Source organism: Gekko japonicus, unplaced genomic scaffold, assembly GCF_001447785.1.
Source record: "Gekko japonicus isolate JY-2015 unplaced genomic scaffold, Gekko_japonicus_V1.1 scaffold5540, whole genome shotgun sequence".
In the NCBI taxonomy this organism is placed as follows: Eukaryota; Metazoa; Chordata; class Lepidosauria; order Squamata; family Gekkonidae; genus Gekko; species Gekko japonicus.
The window spans coordinates 30,156-49,131 of NW_015175021.1; the positions used below are offsets into that span (position 1 = coordinate 30,156).

The 18,976-nt window shown below is 48.1% G+C and overlaps 1 long non-coding RNA gene across 1 annotated transcript; it reads right to left on the minus strand.

The window, feature by feature from the left end:
- Positions 1-11,038: 11,038 nt before the first annotated feature.
- Positions 11,039-15,817, minus strand: LOC107122161. Its single transcript, XR_001482899.1, has 4 exons — positions 15,748-15,817; positions 15,434-15,541; positions 12,994-13,050; positions 11,039-11,157 (listed from the first exon to the last, which is right to left on the minus strand). It is a non-coding gene; the product is annotated as an uncharacterized LOC107122161 (long non-coding RNA).
- Between the last annotated feature and the right edge of the window lie 3,159 nt (positions 15,818-18,976).

Here is an 18,976-nt window from a genome sequence, read left to right on the forward strand (position 1 = left end):
TTCTCTGATGCTGCTGAAGATGGCCACTCTGACTGAACCTCTTTCCACACTCTGAGCACTCAAAAGGTTTCTCCCCTGTGTGAGTTCTCTGATGCTGTTGAGGATTGGCCCTCTGACTGATTCTCCTTCTGCATGCTAAACATTTGAAAGATTTCTTCCCTGTGTGGGTTGTCAGATGCTTTTGAAGATTCCCTCTCACAGTGCATCTCTTTCCACACTCTGAACATTCAAAAAGTTTCTTCGCTGTGTGGGTTCTCTGACGGCATTTAAGATCCCCCCTCACAACGAGTCTCTTTCCACTCTCTGAGCATTCAAACAGTATTCTTTGGTGTACAAAGAGCTGTTCTCTGTTTCTGAAGTACTTTTCACACCAGGTAGATTTACTTTCCTTCATTATCCCTTGCTTTGAAATGTGTACATTACGCTGTCTTCCATGTCTCTTCTCAACCATATGAACGCTTTTCTTCCCCATCAGTCCATCTCGATTCCTGTCATTTTCTTTAAAATCTTCATTTTTAACTTTATCTGGCATTTGCTGATGAAGTTCTGCATCCTCCTCATTCCTCTGATCATCCTCTGCTGGAAAAAATAGAGTGATCCTGTTAGCACTTGGGAGGGCCTGCAGGGTCCGAAGGAATCTATGTGACTTCAGTAGATAAGGACTGATGGCCCTTTGGCCTAGTCCGGGTTGGCTGATCTTAACCACCCCTCCATTTTTACCCAGAATATCTAGTTTTTAAGGATACCTCACCCCCTCAAGTGCCACAAGTGAGCTCTTGCCCACAAGAACATTCTGAGCCTCCTGATTTCAAGTCCTCCCTCCATCCCCAGTGGGCTGCATGATTGTACGAAACCTTGCTCAGAAGTGAATCAGCAATCCCCATTAGCATTTCCTTGCCTTTTCCCTTGACATAACCGAGCAGGATACTCACTCTCAGTCAGCTCATTTGGGAAGAAAATGTGCTCTTGGGATCCTCTTGTGGAAATCTTCAGCCTTTCTTCAGCTGTAAGGCCGTTGTCTGTCTCCGCCATAGTCTCTCTTATATTCCTGCCTTTGTTCACAAGGAGAAAGAGAGAAAGAGAGAGAGAGAGAGAGTGATCATTCTTCTATGGGGAAGGAACGAAACCGAAGAGTAAAAATTCCTCTGGAAGGATGAAACCGTGGTCAAGATCAAAGCCCACCATCCCAAACAGTATAAGGGGGAATAGATCTGTGAGGCAAAACATCCTAGTTCCCCAAGGGTTTACATGATTATTAAGTGGCCTACTCTGAGTTGCTGGTGTTTGTGACTTGAGTCTTCCTGCAGCTAACATTCCTATCCTTTTCAAGGCTGGACTTAAGAATGTGGCGGGGTCTCCGGCGGCAGTGGATGGCCCGGGGGCGGTGGTGGGAGAGCCTGGGGAGGGTCTCCCCCTTCCTCAGAGATCACCCGCTGGCCGGAGGGTGGGACAACGCAGCAGTGGGCAGATACGGGCCCACGCCGGCTGAGACGACAAGGGCGAGGACAGCAACGAGCGCTGAGAAGGTTGAACATCGGAGGCCGCCAGGTGCCACAAATCATGACGGCATTGCTGCTGCTGCAGCAGAGCTGGATGGGTGGAGCGAGGACCGTCGACGGGACACAGACCCCTTCTCTGAACTGGACAAGTAGGAGGGGGCCTTGATCGATCAAGGAGAAGAACTTGCAGCTGGGGAAAGCTGGGAGAATGGAGTGCCCCTAGTGGCTGGCCCACAAAAAACAACTAACAGGGAAGGATGCTGTGGTTTCCCCTCCTTCCCTGACTGATGTGGAACCAGAAACTGGATTGTAATGGGCAGGCAGCACTCCAGACTGGCTGCTGACTTAAAGGAGAGAGATTGGATGTTTTATTACCCTGCGATGATAAATTGAGAATTGGATGTTTTGAGTCTTAAGCAGATGATTTGCTAGAAATTATTGTTAGTGTTAGGTTAGCTGTGTTTTGTGGCTGTATAGGAGGAACAGCTCTTTCGCTAGCCCGCCAGCGGTCTGAGGCTACTGCGTGGGCTGGCTGGTGTGGCAATGCCTGGGCAGCAGATTCCGGTGCTCCTGGGGAGGGGAAAGTATGGTGGTGGGTCCAGGCCGAGAGTTAAGGGAAGGACGCTGAGAAACAGAATGGCTCGGCGACCTTCCAGCCTGCGACCCATCCCGAAGGTTGTTGGCAGAGGGGTTAGGATTGATAACCCCCCTTTGACATTGGTGTTGTCCAATGCCAGGTCGATCAATAAAAAGAAAATAGTCCTGTGGGACTTTGTTTTGGAAAAACAGGTAGACCTGGCGTGCGTGACCGAGTCCTGGGTGCGGGATGGGGAGATCGTAGTTTTCTCCCAACTTGCCCCTCCTAAGTTCTCAGTCCTGCACCAATCTCGGACCAGGGGACGGGGGGGAGGAGTGGCGATTTTCATTCGGGAGGCTTACTCCTTCAGGGCACTCCCGCCATTGGAGATCTCGCACACTGAGTGTGTCGGTCTGGTGCTGAAGGCCGAGGAGAGTCTGGCAATCTGCTTGGTGTACCGACCGCCTAACGCACCAGCCACTAGCCTGCCGTCCCTGATGGAGGCCGTATCAGGCCGGGCGTTGGAGCACCCTAGACTGCTGGTCTTGGGGGACTTCAGCTTCCATGCTGATGACGAGCCTTCCAGTCGGGCGGTGGACCTAGTGACGTCCATGGTGGCACTGGGACTCTCCCAATTTGTATCGACCCCCACTCACCAGGCCGGGTGCATGTTCGATTTGATCTTCGCGGCTGGGGTGACAATGGACTGGATTACTGCTTTGGCAGTTCCATGGTCAGACCACCATGCCCTGAGGGCCCGTCTGAATGTTCCACACCGACCCTGTTTAGGCGGTGAGCAGATTTTGCCTTTCTTATGGAGCCAAATGGACCTAGTACGGCTTCAGATGGCACTGTGGGATCCGAGGCCCCTTGTGGCTCGCTGGATGAACTTGTGGAGGGCTGGCATAGCTGACTCTCCACAGCCATCAACAAGGTCACTCCCCGGCGCCCTCTGTGCACTCGCTCTAGGCTGGCCCTTTGGTATACTATGTGATGGCAGTCAAGGCCTCAAAGAGGGAATTCTATGCAGCCACGATTGCGTCTGCGAGCTCACGCCCAGCCCAATTATTTAGATTGATTCGGTCTTTAACGGCTCTGCCACAGGGCAGGAAAAACACTACAGAATTGGATATTGGCTGTGAGGCATTTGTGAGCTATTTCGCGGATAAATTCTTGGCGCTCTGCCGCGATCTCCCCTCCACAGTTGAAACAGTGAGTGAACTCGAGGCCCCTTGCACGTCTTCGACTTTGGGTTTGGATTGTTTTAGCTCGCTCAGCCTGGAGAAAGTTGACAGGTTGCTCGTATCTGTGCACCCAACCATGCGAAGCCTTGATCCGTGCCCTTCCTGGCTCATTAAAGCGGGCCACGAGGGGTTTCAAGGTGCCCTAAGGGAGAATGTCAACAAGTCCCTCTCTGAGGGGCGGTTCCCAGGGGCACTCAAGGAAGCAATGGTCCGCCCTCTCCTGAAAAAACCAACTCTGGACCCGGCCAAATTGGCCAACTATCGGCTGGTTTCCAACATGCTCTATTTGGGCAAATTAATTGAGAGGGCGGTGGCGATACAGCTACAGGGCTACCTGAATGACGCTTCCACCTTAGACCCCCCCCCCAAAAATCCGAATTTTATCGAATTTTTTTTGCACACCCCGAATATGCTGCAACAAGAGGTGCCATCTAATACCACATATTTTATGCATTAGATAGAACAGTTTGCTTTCCTTGTCTTTCTGTAGCTGAGCTGCAGCAATATTGCTGTTTAGTGATTTTTTATTTTAAAATTGTTAACAAGCCTTTATCTCTGGCTTGGGTGATGGCCACAGCTCTGGCCTCTGTTGCCCCTGGGCAAGTACACACACATGAACAACACATGAAGCTGACTTATACTGAATCACACCCTTCGTCCACTGAAGTCACTGAAGGCCATTGAAGTTTGGTGTAGTGGCTAAGTGCCCGGACTCTAATCTGGGAGAACCGGGTTTGATTCCCCACTCCTCCACTCACAGCTGTTGGATGACCTTGGGCAAGCCATAGTTCTTGCACAGCTGTCCTTGAAAAAGAGCAGTTTCTGTTGGAGCTCTCTCAGTCTGTTGTGTGGAGGGGAAGCGAAAGGAGATTGTAAGCCAATATGAGACTCCTCTGGGTAGTGAAGGGTGGGGTATAAATCTAATTATTCCTCCTCCTCCTCCTCCTCCTCCTCCTCCTCCTCTCTTCAATATAGTCTACTCAGTCCAGCAGAAGCTCTCCAGGGACTCAGGCAGAGGTCTTCCACGTCACCTCCTACCTGAACCTTTGAACTGGAGGTGCTGCCAGGGTTTGAACCTGGGACCTTCGGCATGCCAAGCAGATGCTCTGCCAGGGAGCCACAGCACCCACCCCTCCCCAGTAGCGGGACAAGCCTCAAAACTGTGAATAGCTGTTCAGTATTTTGATTCACACCTCATCCAATGGCAGAAATTCGCACCTTTGGCACCAAGGAGAGATCCTTACCCAGAAAGGCCACATTCTCATAGTTCTCCAGCATGACTTCCCTGTGCAGAGCTCTTTGTCCCGGATCCAGCAGGGCCCACTCTGCCTCTGTGAAATCAATGGACACCTCCTCAAAGGAAAAGGGACCCTGAAGGAAAAAGCAGATTCCCTCGTCAAGAGATCACGCCAGTCAGAGACCGGACACGGGAAGGGAGTGGTCTGGGGAGGGACGGGATCTCAGGCTTGAGGTGCGTCAAGGGAACGGTGTTCAGACACCTTGCAGAAACTGCAGTCAGAACTGCTCCCCTGAGAAAGGGGGAGGGACCCGGGCTGTCCCTCCTGCTCCTCTCACTGTGGGAGCAAAACCAGCGAGCCTGGGGCATTTCTGTGTAACAGCCTGGATTAGCTGAGGCCTCTCTGTTGGGTTCCTCTCCCATGAGCCTTTGCAGACTTAGCTACTGTCATCTCTCAAAGCCGCTCTCTAGTCTGACCAGGCACTCTGCTCCAAAAAGAATGGTTTCCATTTCTCTGGGTCTACCATTTCACCCTCATACTGTGTCAAAGACGCCTAGTGAGAAGGTTTGTCGCTCTGGGAGTTCTTGTTGACTAGACCAGGGGAGCTCTGTATTTCACAGTAGTAGTGCACTAGGTTTGTGTTGAAGTATTCTATGCTGAATATGGAAATGTTATGTTTTCATCCTAAAAGATGTGTAAGTGCTAAAGTGCTTTTTGTCCTTAGGAATCTTATATTGTAAGTAACCTTGTTTTGCTTGAGAACTCTGGTCTCTCTCTGTGTTGATTCGGTCACTCCCTTCCCAGCCTCGACCCAACCAACAAGAGAACTCAAGGGGAATGGGGGGGGTGTCCCAGGGAAACAGTCCAGAATCCTGTAAGGCTCATCTGTCCTACCTGGACTGGAGGTACGGCAGCCGTTCCCACACCTCTGAAAAGATGACGGCTCAACAGCATCTCTTCGCTGCCTGTTCCTGAGACAAAGGAGGGAGGAAGGGAGTTTGCTTGCTTGTTCCCTGCTTCACACAACCCCTTCCCTGTGTACACTCAACGCATTTCTAAAAACTTTCTACTGGGGGAGGCAGAAGAGAAGCCCACGGTGCACATTGAGCCTCAGGATTATAAATGCCGGCAACATACTTCAGAGGGAAAGACGTTGCATGACACGTCACCGTCATATTCGGACCAGACGTGACTTGAGCACATCTGGAGATTCAAAGGGTAATGTGAGTGAGTTCTCAGAGTATCTCTTGGCAGGCTCACTACCCAACCAGGTTTTCAGCCAGACACCACATTGACATGTCACCACATCTGTCCCAAGCCCCTCCCCAGAGCTCCTGGGGGCGCCAGGCCCACCGCCTGCCATCCGTCTCCCAGCATCCTTCTTTCCCACAGCCGCCCGCCAGAGGCCCCTTTAAGCACAGGCACAGAAGCCAAATTTTCATAATATCATTGGCCCCTCTAGGAACTGGTTTTCAGAGCTCTGCTGCCCCAGAAGGTGGAGATGTGAACTTTTTAAATAATGGGAGAAATTGCACTCCAGAAATCTCTCTAATCTCCTTTTGGAGGCATCAGAGTTAGAGGAGGAGGAGGAGTAAGAGGAGGAAAAGAATCCCTCCCCACAACAGGCACCCTGTTAGGTAGGTGGAGCTGAGAGAGCTCTGACATAAACTGTTCTTTTTCAAGGACAGCTCTCGACAGAACTATGGCTTGCCCAGGTGCAAGTGGAGGAGGAGTGGGGAATCAGACCCGGTTCTCCCAGATTAGAAGAGGAGGAGGAGGAGGAGATTGGATTTATACCCCACCCTTCCCTACCCAAGGGAGTCTCAGAGCGGCTGACAAACTCCTTTCCCTTTCCCTCCCCACAACAGGCACCCTGTGAGGTAGTTGGGGCTGAGAGAGCTCTTGACAGAGACTGATCTTTTTTCAAGAACAGCTCTTGTCAGAACTACGGCTTGTCCAAGGCCATCCAGCCAGGTGCAAGTGGAGGAGGAGTGGGGAATCAAACCTTGTTCTCCCAGATTGGAGTCTGCGCACTTCACCACTACGCCAAACTGGCTGTAACTTAACCACTACGCCAAACAAATTAACTCCTTGTTGTGTGTAGAACTATTTATTTTTCTCCTGACCCGAACTCTTTACCCATTACATTCACGGGGTGTGCCAACTGCATCCAGGAACACTGGGTCCTTACCAAAGGAGAGGGGATCTTGGGCACGCTCCATGACCTGCGCCCTCTGCCCTTGCTCCGAGGAAGCTCCTTCCGCCTCAGGGATTTTAGCTTCCATCTTCAGGGATGGTGCCCACATCTGAAAGAGCAGCGAGGGAGAGGGGTAAGAGGTGGAATGGGAAAGAGGCCAAGGAATGGATCCTGCCCCACTCCCAGACTCTGCACCCGTCCATCAGCAGACCTGGCGAGTTATCCAAAGGGATCAGAAATTCTCCAGTGGAAGCGGCTGCTGAAGGAGGCCATGAAATCCCCCACTTGGATGATTAACACCTGGATAAATATCTTCCAGGGACACTTCTGGATAAGGCCAGATATCCTTGCTTGAAGTGGACATACCTGGAGGGAATCCCCCTCACCTGTTCTGCCTGGGAACTGGTCTCCGGCCCACATCCGCTTAGACCCCTTAAGCTCAGTGGTCAATATTACCATTGTAAAACAATCATCCAGAAATAAATACATGAAAATGGATATCTGTCCCTTCCGTCAAAGGAAGACAACCCAGACACACTGAATATTTGTTCCCAGAACAATTTGCGGAGTGTGTGCATTCACCATGGGAGATTGTCCAAGGCCTGCTGTGTAAACGTTTCACGACTGCATGTGACATGAGAAAGCAACACCCAGCTCTAAAGGAAATCTTTTCTTCACCCATTTATTTCTGGATGTGTGTTGTTTTACAATAGTAATACTGACCACTGAGGAAGGCCCCAAGGGGCCGGAACGTGCATGGTGTACTGGTCATAAGGTAGACCTGTCAATTGTATATGTAAAACTATCAGCTCTCTGTGTCAAAGGTTTTAAGCGTCTGATATTTGGATCATTTCTTTTAACCTGTTTTAATCTTTTAATCTCTCTGTTGATTCAGTCACTCCCTTCCCAGCCTCCACCCAAACAACAAGAGAACTCAAGGGGAATGGAAGGAGGGGGGGTCCCAGGGAAACAGTCCAGAATCCAATAACGTTCAAATCTCCTACCTGGACTGGAGGTACGGCAGCCATTTCCACACCTCTGAGAAGAAGACGGCTCAACAGCATCTCTTCGCTGCCTGTTCCTGAGACAAAGGAGGGAGGGAGGGAGTTTCCTTGCTTGTTCCCTGCTTCACACCACCCACTCTTCCCACGTTTGAGAAGCCTCACCCTGTGTCCGTGCAGAACATTTTTAAATATTTTCTACTGGATTCTGGGAGAGGCAGAAGAGAAGCCCACGGTGCCCATTGAGCCTCAGGGATTATAAATGTGGCCAGCATATTTCAGACTTCTGTGAGACCTGTGTTTGCTCTGCGGGGAGGGAAAGACGTCGCACAACACGTCACCGTCCCATTCAGAAGCAGATGTGACTGAAACGCATCTGGAGACTCTAGAGGAGTATGAATGAGTTCTCCTGGCAGGCTCACTACCAATTTTCCCTCTAAGCTATGGAGTCTTGTGAGCAGAAATTCTACTTTGTGAGCTACTGGCATGAAAGTTGTGAGCGAGCAAATTTGGCCACTCCATAAATTAGTTTGCTCTGGAGCCAATTAGTTTGCTCTGGAGCCAGAGGCTAAAAAACTGTGAGCTGGCTCACACTCACTCAGCTTAGAGGGAACACTGCTCACTACCCAACTAGGTTTTCAGCCAGACACAACATCAACATGACACCACATCTGTCCCAAGCCCCTCCCCAGAGCTCCTGGGGGCGCCAGGCCACCATGTCCTATAGAGGAAAGCCTGAACACCAGGTCCTGACGTCACAGTAATGGCAACCCTAGTAGTCATAACTATCCCTGTGTGGCTGACTAGAGCAGGAGAAGACGACGCTGGTCTCTTTCTCCCGGGCTAGTTTTCTCTTTGCAAAAACTAGGGTTTTGTTGTTGTTTTTTGCAAAGTGGCCGTTTTAATTTTCTCGGATGGAAGAGGATTCATCTTGCTTGCTTTTGGAGGAATCTGGATGTGGTGGGTCGAATCCCCCGAAGCTTCCCTTCCCACTCCCTCCCCCCTCCTCCCAGCTTTGCAAAAGAGAGATGCTTGCAAAAATCAGGGTCACCCCCCCGTTTTGGAATGGAATACCGAGAGATTGGAGGGAGGGGGAGGCTCTGAAAAAGTTAATCTGACTGGAGCGGGATGGGATGGGGGGGTAAGGCAGCCGATCAGAAGGACTCCGTTGGGGGGGGAGTAGTCGGTGGGGGGAAGCCCCCTCGGAACGGTCTGTCACAAACATCACAGGAAATTGAAAACTTTGCAGAAGTTATGTAGTTGCCTTCCACATTAATTTGCCCCTAAACTGCAACAACGTGAGTTGAAATGACAACTGGTGAAATTTAGATTCATTGAAGGCCACAATGTGAAGTTTATTTATTTATTTAATTTTATTTATTTATTTATTTATACCCTCTAATTTACTAATTTACTCAAAAGAAGTTCCATAGGAAGATTGATTGTTGTACTCTTTGAGAAAAGTTGTATGTATTTTATCTACAGCAATTCTATTGTCAGCTGTAATTATAACACCTCAGTTACTGCTGTAGCATCTATGTGTCAGGGTGTACGTTTTATCTATCTACATTGCTCAAATGAATGTGTGTGTTATCCTAATTCTATGCAATAAAATCTGACAATTTAGAATTTCAAAACCTAGCTCCATAAATATGGGCCACACTGACTCTCTAGTACGGATATAATCTACTGTGACTATTACGGTTGGCCATCCAAGTAATAATTTAAAGAAGAGAATCTTCATATTAAGATTAGCTTTGCTAATTCAGTTTGTTTTTGGTCTGCGGTTTGACTAAACCACATGAACCTGTTCTTTCCACAACCGTTCTGCAGTGGTGATCTGACAGATCACAGTAAATTAGTATTTTAGCAGAGCAGTGGTTTCATTGTTATTGTTTTGTTCTTTCCATCATACGACAGACATCCACCACTTTCTCCTATTATATGCTTGTAAATTATACGAAACATACACTCAAATATGCAAGGGAAACTGAACTCAGTAACAGTGTAAGCTAGTGTGAAGAATCTGGAATACTGCAGTGAAAACATCAAGAGAATATCTTGTTTAGTATACGAGAAACTGCAAGTTAAAACACTTGTGACAGTAGCTGGCAACTGCAGAGTTCAGGGAATGTTACGACTACCTTTGATGAAGTCACGACCTGGTGTTCAGGCTTTCCTCTATAGGGGGTGGTGGCAAAGTTCCCTCTAAGCTGTGGAGTCTTGTGAGCAAAAATTCTTTGTGAGTTACTGGCTTTAAAGTTGTGAGCCAGCAATTTGGCTGCTGCCTAAATTGGTTTGCTCTGGAGCCCTCCTTCCTGAGCCAAGACAAAAATCTGTTAGCTGGAGGCTAAAAAATTTGAGCTAGCTCACACTAACTCAGCTTAGAGGGAACAATGGGTGGTGGCCAGGCCCACCGCCTGCCATCCGTCTCCCAGCATCCTTATTTCCCACAGCGGCCCACCGGAGGCCCCTTTAAGCACAGGCACAGAAGCCACATTTTCATAATATCATTGGCCCCTCTAGGAACTGGTTTTCAGAGCTCCGCTGTCCAAGAAGGTGGAGGCGCCCTTTATCCACCAGGCTGGATAGATCTGCCGAGGTTTGTCCAGCTTCCCTCTTCCCCTCCCCCCCCAGCTCCTTGATTTCTCTTTATGGAAGGAAGGTGAGATGTGAACTCTTTAATTAATTGGAGAAATTGCCCTCCAGGAATCTGTCTGATCTCCTTCTGGAGGCATCAGAGTTAGTGGACATCGAGTGCCGCAAATTAACTCCTTGTTGTGTGTAGATTTTTCTCCTGACCTGAACTCTTTACCCATCACATTCACGGGATGTGCCAACTGCATCCAGGACCACTGGGTCCTTACCAAAGGAGAGGGGATCCGGGGCACGCTCCATGACCTGCACCCTCTGCCCTTGCTCCGAGGAAGCTCCTTCCGCCTCAGGGACTGTAGCTTCGTTCTTCAGGGATGGTGCCCTCATCTGAAAGAGCAGGGAGGGAGAGGGGTAAGAGGTGGAATGGGAAAGAGATCAAGGAATGGATCCTGCCCCACTCCCAGACTCTGCACTCTCCCATCAGCAGGCCTGGTGAGTTATCCAAAGGGATCAGAAATTCTCCAGTGGAAGAGGCCGCTGAAGGAGGCCGTTAAGCCTCCCACTTGGATGATTCACGCTTGGACAAATATCTCCCAGGGACACTTCTGGATAAGGCCAGATGTTCTTGTTTGACTTGGACATACCTGGAGGGAATCCCCCTCACCTGTTCTGCCTGCCTCTTCTCCTCGACCTGACTCAGGAGGAAGCCTTCGGCCAGGGCCACCGCCTGGGAACTGGTCTCCGGCCCACATCCGCTTAGGCCCCTTAAGCTCAGTGCTCAATATTACTATTGTAAAAGAATCATCCTGAAATAGATACATGAAAATGGATGTGTGTCCCTTCCGTCAAAGGAAGACACACTCACACACCCAGACACATTGAATATTTCTTCCCAGAACAAGTTGGGGTTCCCAGAACAAGTTGCAGTTGCCATGAGAGATTGTCCTGCTGTGTAAACTTTTAACGACTGCACATGACATGAGAAAGCAACACCCGGCTCTAACGGAAATCTTTTCTTCACACATTTATTATTCTGGATGTGTGTTGTTTTACAACAGTAACACTGATCACTGAGGAAGGCCCCAAGGGGCCGAAATGCGCATGGTCTACTGGTCATAAGGCAGACCTGTCAATTGTATATGTAACACTATCAGCTCTCTGGGGCAAAGGTTTTAAGCGTCTGATATCAGCGGTTCGAGACCCGGGTGCCGCATGATGGGGTGAGCTCCCATCTCTAGTTCCAGCTCCTGCCAACCTAGCAGTTCGAAAGCAAGAAATTGCAAGTAGATAAATAGGTACCACTTCGGTGGGAAGGTAACAGCGTTCTGTGCGCCTTGGTGTTTAGTCATGCCGGCCACATGACCACGGAAACGTCTTCGGACAGCGCTGGCTCTTCGGCTTTGAAACGGAGATGAGCACCGCAACCCTAGAGTCGGATTCGACTGGCTTTCGAGCAAGGGAACCTTTACCTTTACCTTTATTGTGTACACCAGAATAAATATTTGTATTTCGAGACTAAAATATAGTCAATTCTTGAGTGAGAGTTGTGGCGAGGAGAATAGTAGGTAAAATCTCTAGTGGGGTCATTCTTGATTCTCCAGACGTCATGTAGATCAAATTTTTGTAGGATTAATTTTAATTGGTTCCACCTAGGCTCTTTCTTTGGTTTTTGTGGGGGAGACTTGTCTAGGGTTAAGTTCATTATATAGTTTAGATCTCCACCCAACAGGATTGGTCCAGTGTGAAATTTATCTAATTTCTTCAATGTTTCATTTATAAATTTGCATTGGTTAATATTAGGAGTGTATATGGAGGCAAGAGTAATTGGTTGATTCTTAATGAGACCATTTATAAATATGTATCTTCCTTGTGTGTCTTTCTCTATAGTGACCATTTTAAAGTTCGTATTGGCTGAGACAAGGATTGCCACTCCTCTAGCCTTAGATGTTCCATGAGCCAAGAATTGGGAGGAGTACCAGTTGGAAGGCAGAGCCTTTTCTCCACTCTTCAAAAAAGTTTCCTGGAGAAATATGATATTGATGCCTTGTAGTTTCATATCTTTGGCTATTCTCCGTGCCTTAATTTTATTATTAATTCCCCGACAATTCAAAGTTATTACCTTGATGTCATCCATAATAAAGGAATTAAATGAGTTTGATGCAAGTGTGGATTTACCTTTGTGTGATGCGAGTATCTGTTATTTATCGAATCTGTCAATTTCACCTCAACACTTATGACCCGTTTAGGAAATGTACCTAAGATGTACACCCTATAAATATTACTATGACATCTGACTTCTCTTTAAATCTAAAGACTTTCCATTTGAGGCCCCCTTTAGCCTTACTTATCCAAAGGAAGATCGTACCTTGTGTAGTGATGAACAAATAAGGCATTACTAAACCCAGAACTCTTTTCCCCTTAACTCTTTTAAACCTCACAGCCTCGACAACCATAGGCATTAAAAAATGGTCTAACCACGCTCCAGTGAAGTGCTTAATTAGACTCAATGTTTCAAAACCTAAAGAGCCAACATGGAGATTTAATAAAATGCTACTGTATGATATTGACACACAATATGTTCTACGACAAGAAATTACAAATTACTTTAAAACTAATTCACTAAATGAAATCGATTGCCTTACCGTATGGGATGCCTCCAAAGCAGTTATACGAGGTCAATGTATCTCCTTATTGGCTGCCTGCAGAAAAGAGAAGTGTAAAATTAAATCCGAACTCATCCTCAAAATCAAAGGTCTTGAAGAAACACACAAAAGAACGTGTGGTAAAAAAATATACAGAAAACTCTTAGAAACCAGAAAACAACTGGAAATGATGGAAGCAACGGAAATATTAAAAGAAGACTTTGATTATCGTAAAAAAACACAAACAAGCAACTCAAAACACTTAAGAATACTGGCTTGGAGACTTAAGAAAAGACAAGCAGATCGATTTATTGGCGGAATAAAAGATCGACAAAACAAGCTTCATCACGACTCCAAAAAAATTATAGAGGTAATACAAGCCTTCTATGAAACACTATATACCTCGCGAAACCCAAATCCTAAGAGAATACAAGACTACTTACAATCTATTGCTTCGCTTCCTAAACTGACTGAGGATCATATTCACTTACTGGATGCTCCAATAACTACAAAAGAAATTGAACACGTAATAAAAAAGCTCAAGAACAACAAAGCTCCTGGGCCTGACGGGTTTATACCTGAATTTTATAAAGTTTTCCAGCAACAAATAATTGAGCCTTTATTAAATACCTGTGAGTGTATTAGAGAGAAAGGCCAACTACCACCATCATGGCAGTCAGCCAACGTGATTTTGATTCCGAAAAAAGACAAAGACGCAGCAGATCCCAAGTCATATAGACCTATTTCATTACTAAACGTAGACTACAAAATATTCACAGCGGTCATTGCTTCTCGATTACAACACATTATAGCGGAGTATGTTAATAAGGACCAGTCCGGTTTTATACCTTCCAGAGACATAGCAGACAACATACGGAAAATGATTGACATAATTCAACAAAGCAAGAAAAAATCAACAAAGAGTGTGCTGCTGATGGCAATTGATATTGTAAAAGCGTTCGACTCTATTGAGATTGACTTCCTAAAAGCTTTACTTGACCTGATGAACTTTGGTCCCAGTTTTAAGAATATCATCCAAGCAATTTACAAAGAACCAAAGGCAAAACTATTAATAAACGGAGATCGATCGCAATAAAATCACTTTATTTAGAGGTACAAGACAAGGCTGTCCTCTGTCCCCCATTTTATTTGTTCTCGCGTTGGAGCCTTTAGCATGCGAATTGAGATCTAACAACTATTTTGAAGGCATACGCGTTGGAGACAATCAACATAAGCTAAGTCTCTTCGCAGATGATGTCATACTGTACGTTAGTAACCCCATCAATTCCTTAGAAACCATCCATCGCTCTCTATTGCAGTTTGCCACAGTCTCTGGTCTAACAGTTAACCAAAATAAAACGGTGATATACCCAGTCAAGTTAACAAAAATGGAAGAGAAACGGATTAAGTCGAATTATACCTTTCAATGGGCTCAAAACACTATCCAATATTTAGGCATTCAAATTCCTTTGGAGCTCTCGGACCTTATTAAAACAAATCATGTGGAAATGCATAAAGGTGTTAAACATACACTGGAATCCTGGGAAGCAAAAAGTTTATCGTGGCTGGATAGAATAGCTGTGATCAGATCCTTTATTCTTCCAAAGTACTTGTATCTCTTTAGGACTCTACCAATAAATATTGCACCTCAACTTATACAAAAATGGCAAAAGGACCTGAATTCATTCATATGGTGCGGGAAACCACCAAGAATCGCCTATCACACTATGAGAAGACCAAGGCGCAAAGGTGGTCTAGCAGTGCCGGACCTTGAAAGCTACAGAAAAGCAGCTATCTTAGCCGCTACAATACGTCAATACCATGATGAAGACACATTAGACTGGAACAAAATAGAGGAAGCAGGCATCAGGGTTTCCTCGTTTCAAGAACTACTATGGCATAAATCTCTTTAAAAAATAGATAACCAAATAACGAACTTGTTCTCGAAGGCAGCTATTAAAACATGGTACGACATCAAAATGAAACTAATCAACAAATACTCCAGTTTGAGCTCGGTCACACGACAAACATGGTTCAAGCCAGCGGAACAACCACATTCATTCGAAATATGGAGAGCGAATAAGATAAACAAGATAAAAGATGTAGTCCACAGAGGGAAAATGGTTCTGAAAAGCGACCTAGAGCAGAAGCACCGAATTTCAATACCATGGTTTGAATATTTACAGGTTCAAAACTTAATATCCACGACTGATTTTCGCGAGGCAAGCAAGTTGCAGCTCACAGATATAGAACACCTACTAGCAAAGCTCTACAAAACTATTACACTATCACAAAACACTAGACCTCATAACTACCAATTAACATGGAATGCAGATCTCAAATCAATACTATCTGAGGAACAATGGGAAGAAATATGGCGAACACAGTCAAAAATTACTAAAACACTAGGATTACAAGAGTCAAATCTGAAGATACTTACCAGATGGTACCTCACACCAGCAAGATTATCCCACATTCTCCCCTCAACTTCACCGCTTTGCTGGAAAGGATGTGGAGAGAAGGCGGATTTCCTCCATTGTTGGTGGACCTGCAAGGAAACACAGAAATATTGGAACAAAATTGTTACCCAAATTAAACGAATAACAAACACTGATTTACCTTTATCACCGGAACTAATGCTTCTGCACCTTTGGCCACAAATTCGCCCCCCTGAAAGAACTCAACACTTAGTTAACTTATTAATGTTAGCAGCAAAAATGACCATAGCAAAAAATTGGAAAAATAAAAACTCACCAACACTGTCTCAATGGATCAATAAGGTATGGGACATCTTCATGCTGGAGAATCTCTCAATCTACGACTCAACAACGAAAAACAAATGTGAATTCTATAATCCACTCAGTATTTGGAGTCCTATCCTACAAAAAATATCTTTGACACAATTTGATTGGACAGACATAGCCAACGCAAAATTTAGAATAATGCTATTCAACTAAGGATCTCTATACATCTGACATCTCATATTTAGACATGTAAAAGATAAAGTAGGATAACGCAGTTAAGTTTAGAAGTAGCGTGTGTTATACACCTAACCTGTGTTTATGCGGTTTATGCATTGCTGGATTACTTATTTTGTTATTATATTACACTGTAATCTATTCTAAAAATCTCAATAAAAAATATTGGGGAAAAAAAAATTGTATTTTCATAGTAACTTATTTTGCTCGCTTGACCCTCATAGATCACAGCCACATCTTGGGCGGAGTGCCCCCCCCTTTTCTTCCTGGGACTGCAGCCCACCGTCTGCTGAGCCCGCACTGGATCAGGCCGGAAGCCTCCGTGCTCCCCCCACCATAGGAGGGAGGGAGGGGGGTCACATGGAGGTCTTTCTGCCCCACTCTTCTCTCCCTCGAAGCATCTCAGTGCGGCACAGGCGCAGGGTGAGGCAGGTGGGGCTGAGGGAACTTCAGAGAGAACTGGGACTGGACCAAGGTCACCCACCCGGCAGCTTCACGTGGACGAGAAGGAGGAGGAGGAGGAGGAGGAGGAGTGGGGAATCAAACATGGGCACTTGGGGAGGAGGTGCAGAGTTCAGCAGCTGCTGATTTCCGGCCAGGGAGTATTTCTCCCCAGTTTGGCGCAGTGTTTAAGTGCTGCACTCTCATCTGGGAAAACCGGGTCTGATTCCCCACTCCTCCTTCACTGGCACCTGACTGGGTGACCTTGGGTCAGTCACTAGTTCTGACAAGAGCTGTTGTTGAAAAAAGAGCAGTTTCCCGTCAGGAGTTCTCTCAGCCCCTCACCTGCCTCACAGGGTGTTTGTCTGTTATGGGGAGGGGGGAGGGAGAGGAAATTGTGAGCCGCTCTGAGACTCCTTCGGGTAGTGAAGGGCTAGGGGGGGTATGAATCCAATCTCTTCTTCTCCTCCTCCTCCTCCTCAAGAGCCAGTGTGGACACAAGTCTGGACATCAGGAAGCACAAAACCCAACGACCATTGTGTGTGTCTGTTGGGGGGGGGGACATTTTCACCTTCCCGGACATTCAGGCCACCCTGCTGACTTAGGGGTGTGTGTGTGTGTGGGGGGTGTCCCTTCCAAGGTCAGCCCGTCTCCCTCCCGGGTCTGCAGCCCTGGACCTGCCAGGGGCGTAACCCAGCGGGGGGGCCCAAATGCAAAGAGAGAAGCGCCAGCAAAAGGAAGGGGGAGGGAAGCAAAAAAATCCCCCCCAAAAAGAAGAACGAGGCTGGGCTTCCCTGGGCCAAAATCTCTCCCCCCCCCCAGTAGAGGGAGCACAGAAGACAGCAAGGGAAGGGGGGGGGGAACAGGCGATGACGGGCACAGATTTGGGCGCAGGGGAGGAGACACGTGCACGGAAGAGCAAGGCCATTCGCTCCACTCCCCGACACGTGAACGGGGGGGTGGAGGAAGCCATGGGAGCCCGCAGCGCCCCGGAGGGAAAGGGGGGTTTGGGGGACCTTCCGGCTCCTGTCCGCTGTAGCCCAGGAGGGGCTTCCAGACGAACGGACGGCCTCGAGGGGCGCCTCTCCCGCCCTGTTTCCACCCCCCAACCCCCCCCCCCCCCGGTATACACCTAACCTGTGTTTATGCGGTTTATGCATTGCTGGATTACTTATTTTGTTATTATATTACACTGTAATCTATTCTAAAAATCTCAATAAAAAATATTGGGGAAAAAAAAATTGTATTTTCATAGTAACTTATTTTGCTCGCTTGACCCTCATAGATCACAGCCACATCTTGGGCGGAGTGCCCCCCCCTTTTCTTCCTGGGACTGCAGCCCACCGTCTGCTGAGCCCGCACTGGATCAGGCCGGAAGCCTCCGTGCTCCCCCCACCATAGGAGGGAGGGAGGGGGGTCACATGGAGGTCTTTCTGCCCCACTCTTCTCTCCCTCGAAGCATCTCAGTGCGGCACAGGCGCAGGGTGAGGCAGGTGGGGCTGAGGGAACTTCAGAGAGAACTGGGACTGGACCAAGGTCACCCACCCGGCAGCTTCACGAGGAGGAGGAGGAGGAGGAGGAGGAGGAGGAGGAGTGGGGAATCAAACATGGGCACTTGGGGAGGAGGTGCAGAGTTCAGCAGCTGCTGATTTCCGGCCAGGGAGTATTTCTCCCCAGTTTGGCGCAGTGTTTAAGTGCTGCACTCTCATCTGGGAAAACCGGGTCTGATTCCCCACTCCTCCTTCACTGGCACCTGACTGGGTGACCTTGGGTCAGTCACTAGTTCTGACAAGAGCTGTTGTTGAAAAAAGAGCAGTTTCCCGTCAGGAGTTCTCTCAGCCCCTCACCTGCCTCACAGGGTGTTTGTCTGTTATGGGGAGGGGGGAGGGAGAGGAAATTGTGAGCCGCTCTGAGACTCCTTCGGGTAGTGAAGGGCTAGGGGGGGTATGAATCCAATCTCTTCTTCTCCTCCTCCTCCTCCTCAAGAGCCAGTGTGGACACAAGTCTGGACATCAGGAAGCACAAAACCCAACGACCATTGTGTGTGTCTGTTGGGGGGGGGGACATTTTCACCTTCCCGGACATTCAGGCCACCCTGCTGACTTAGGGGTGTGTGTGTGTGTGGGGGGTGTCCCTTCCAAGGTCAGCCCGTCTCCCTCCCGGGTCTGCAGCCCTGGACCTGCCAGGGGCGTAACCCAGCGGGGGGGCCCAAATGCAAAGAGAGAAGCGCCAGCAAAAGGAGGAGGGGAAGCAGATAAATCTCCCCCCAAAAATGAAGAAGAACGAGGCTGGGTTTCCCTGGGCCAAAATCCCCCCCCCCCAGGAGAACACAAAAACAGAAGACAGCAAGGGAAGGGGGGGGGGAACAGGCGATGACGGGCACAGATTTGGGCGCAGGGGAGGAGACACGTGCACGGAAGAGCAAGGCCATTCGCTCCACTCCCCGACACGTGAACGGGGGGGTGGAGGAAGCCATGGGAGCCCGCAGCGCCCCGGAGGGAAAGGGGGGTTTGGGGGACCTTCCGGCTCCTGTCCGCTGTAGCCCGGAGGGGCTTCCAGACGAA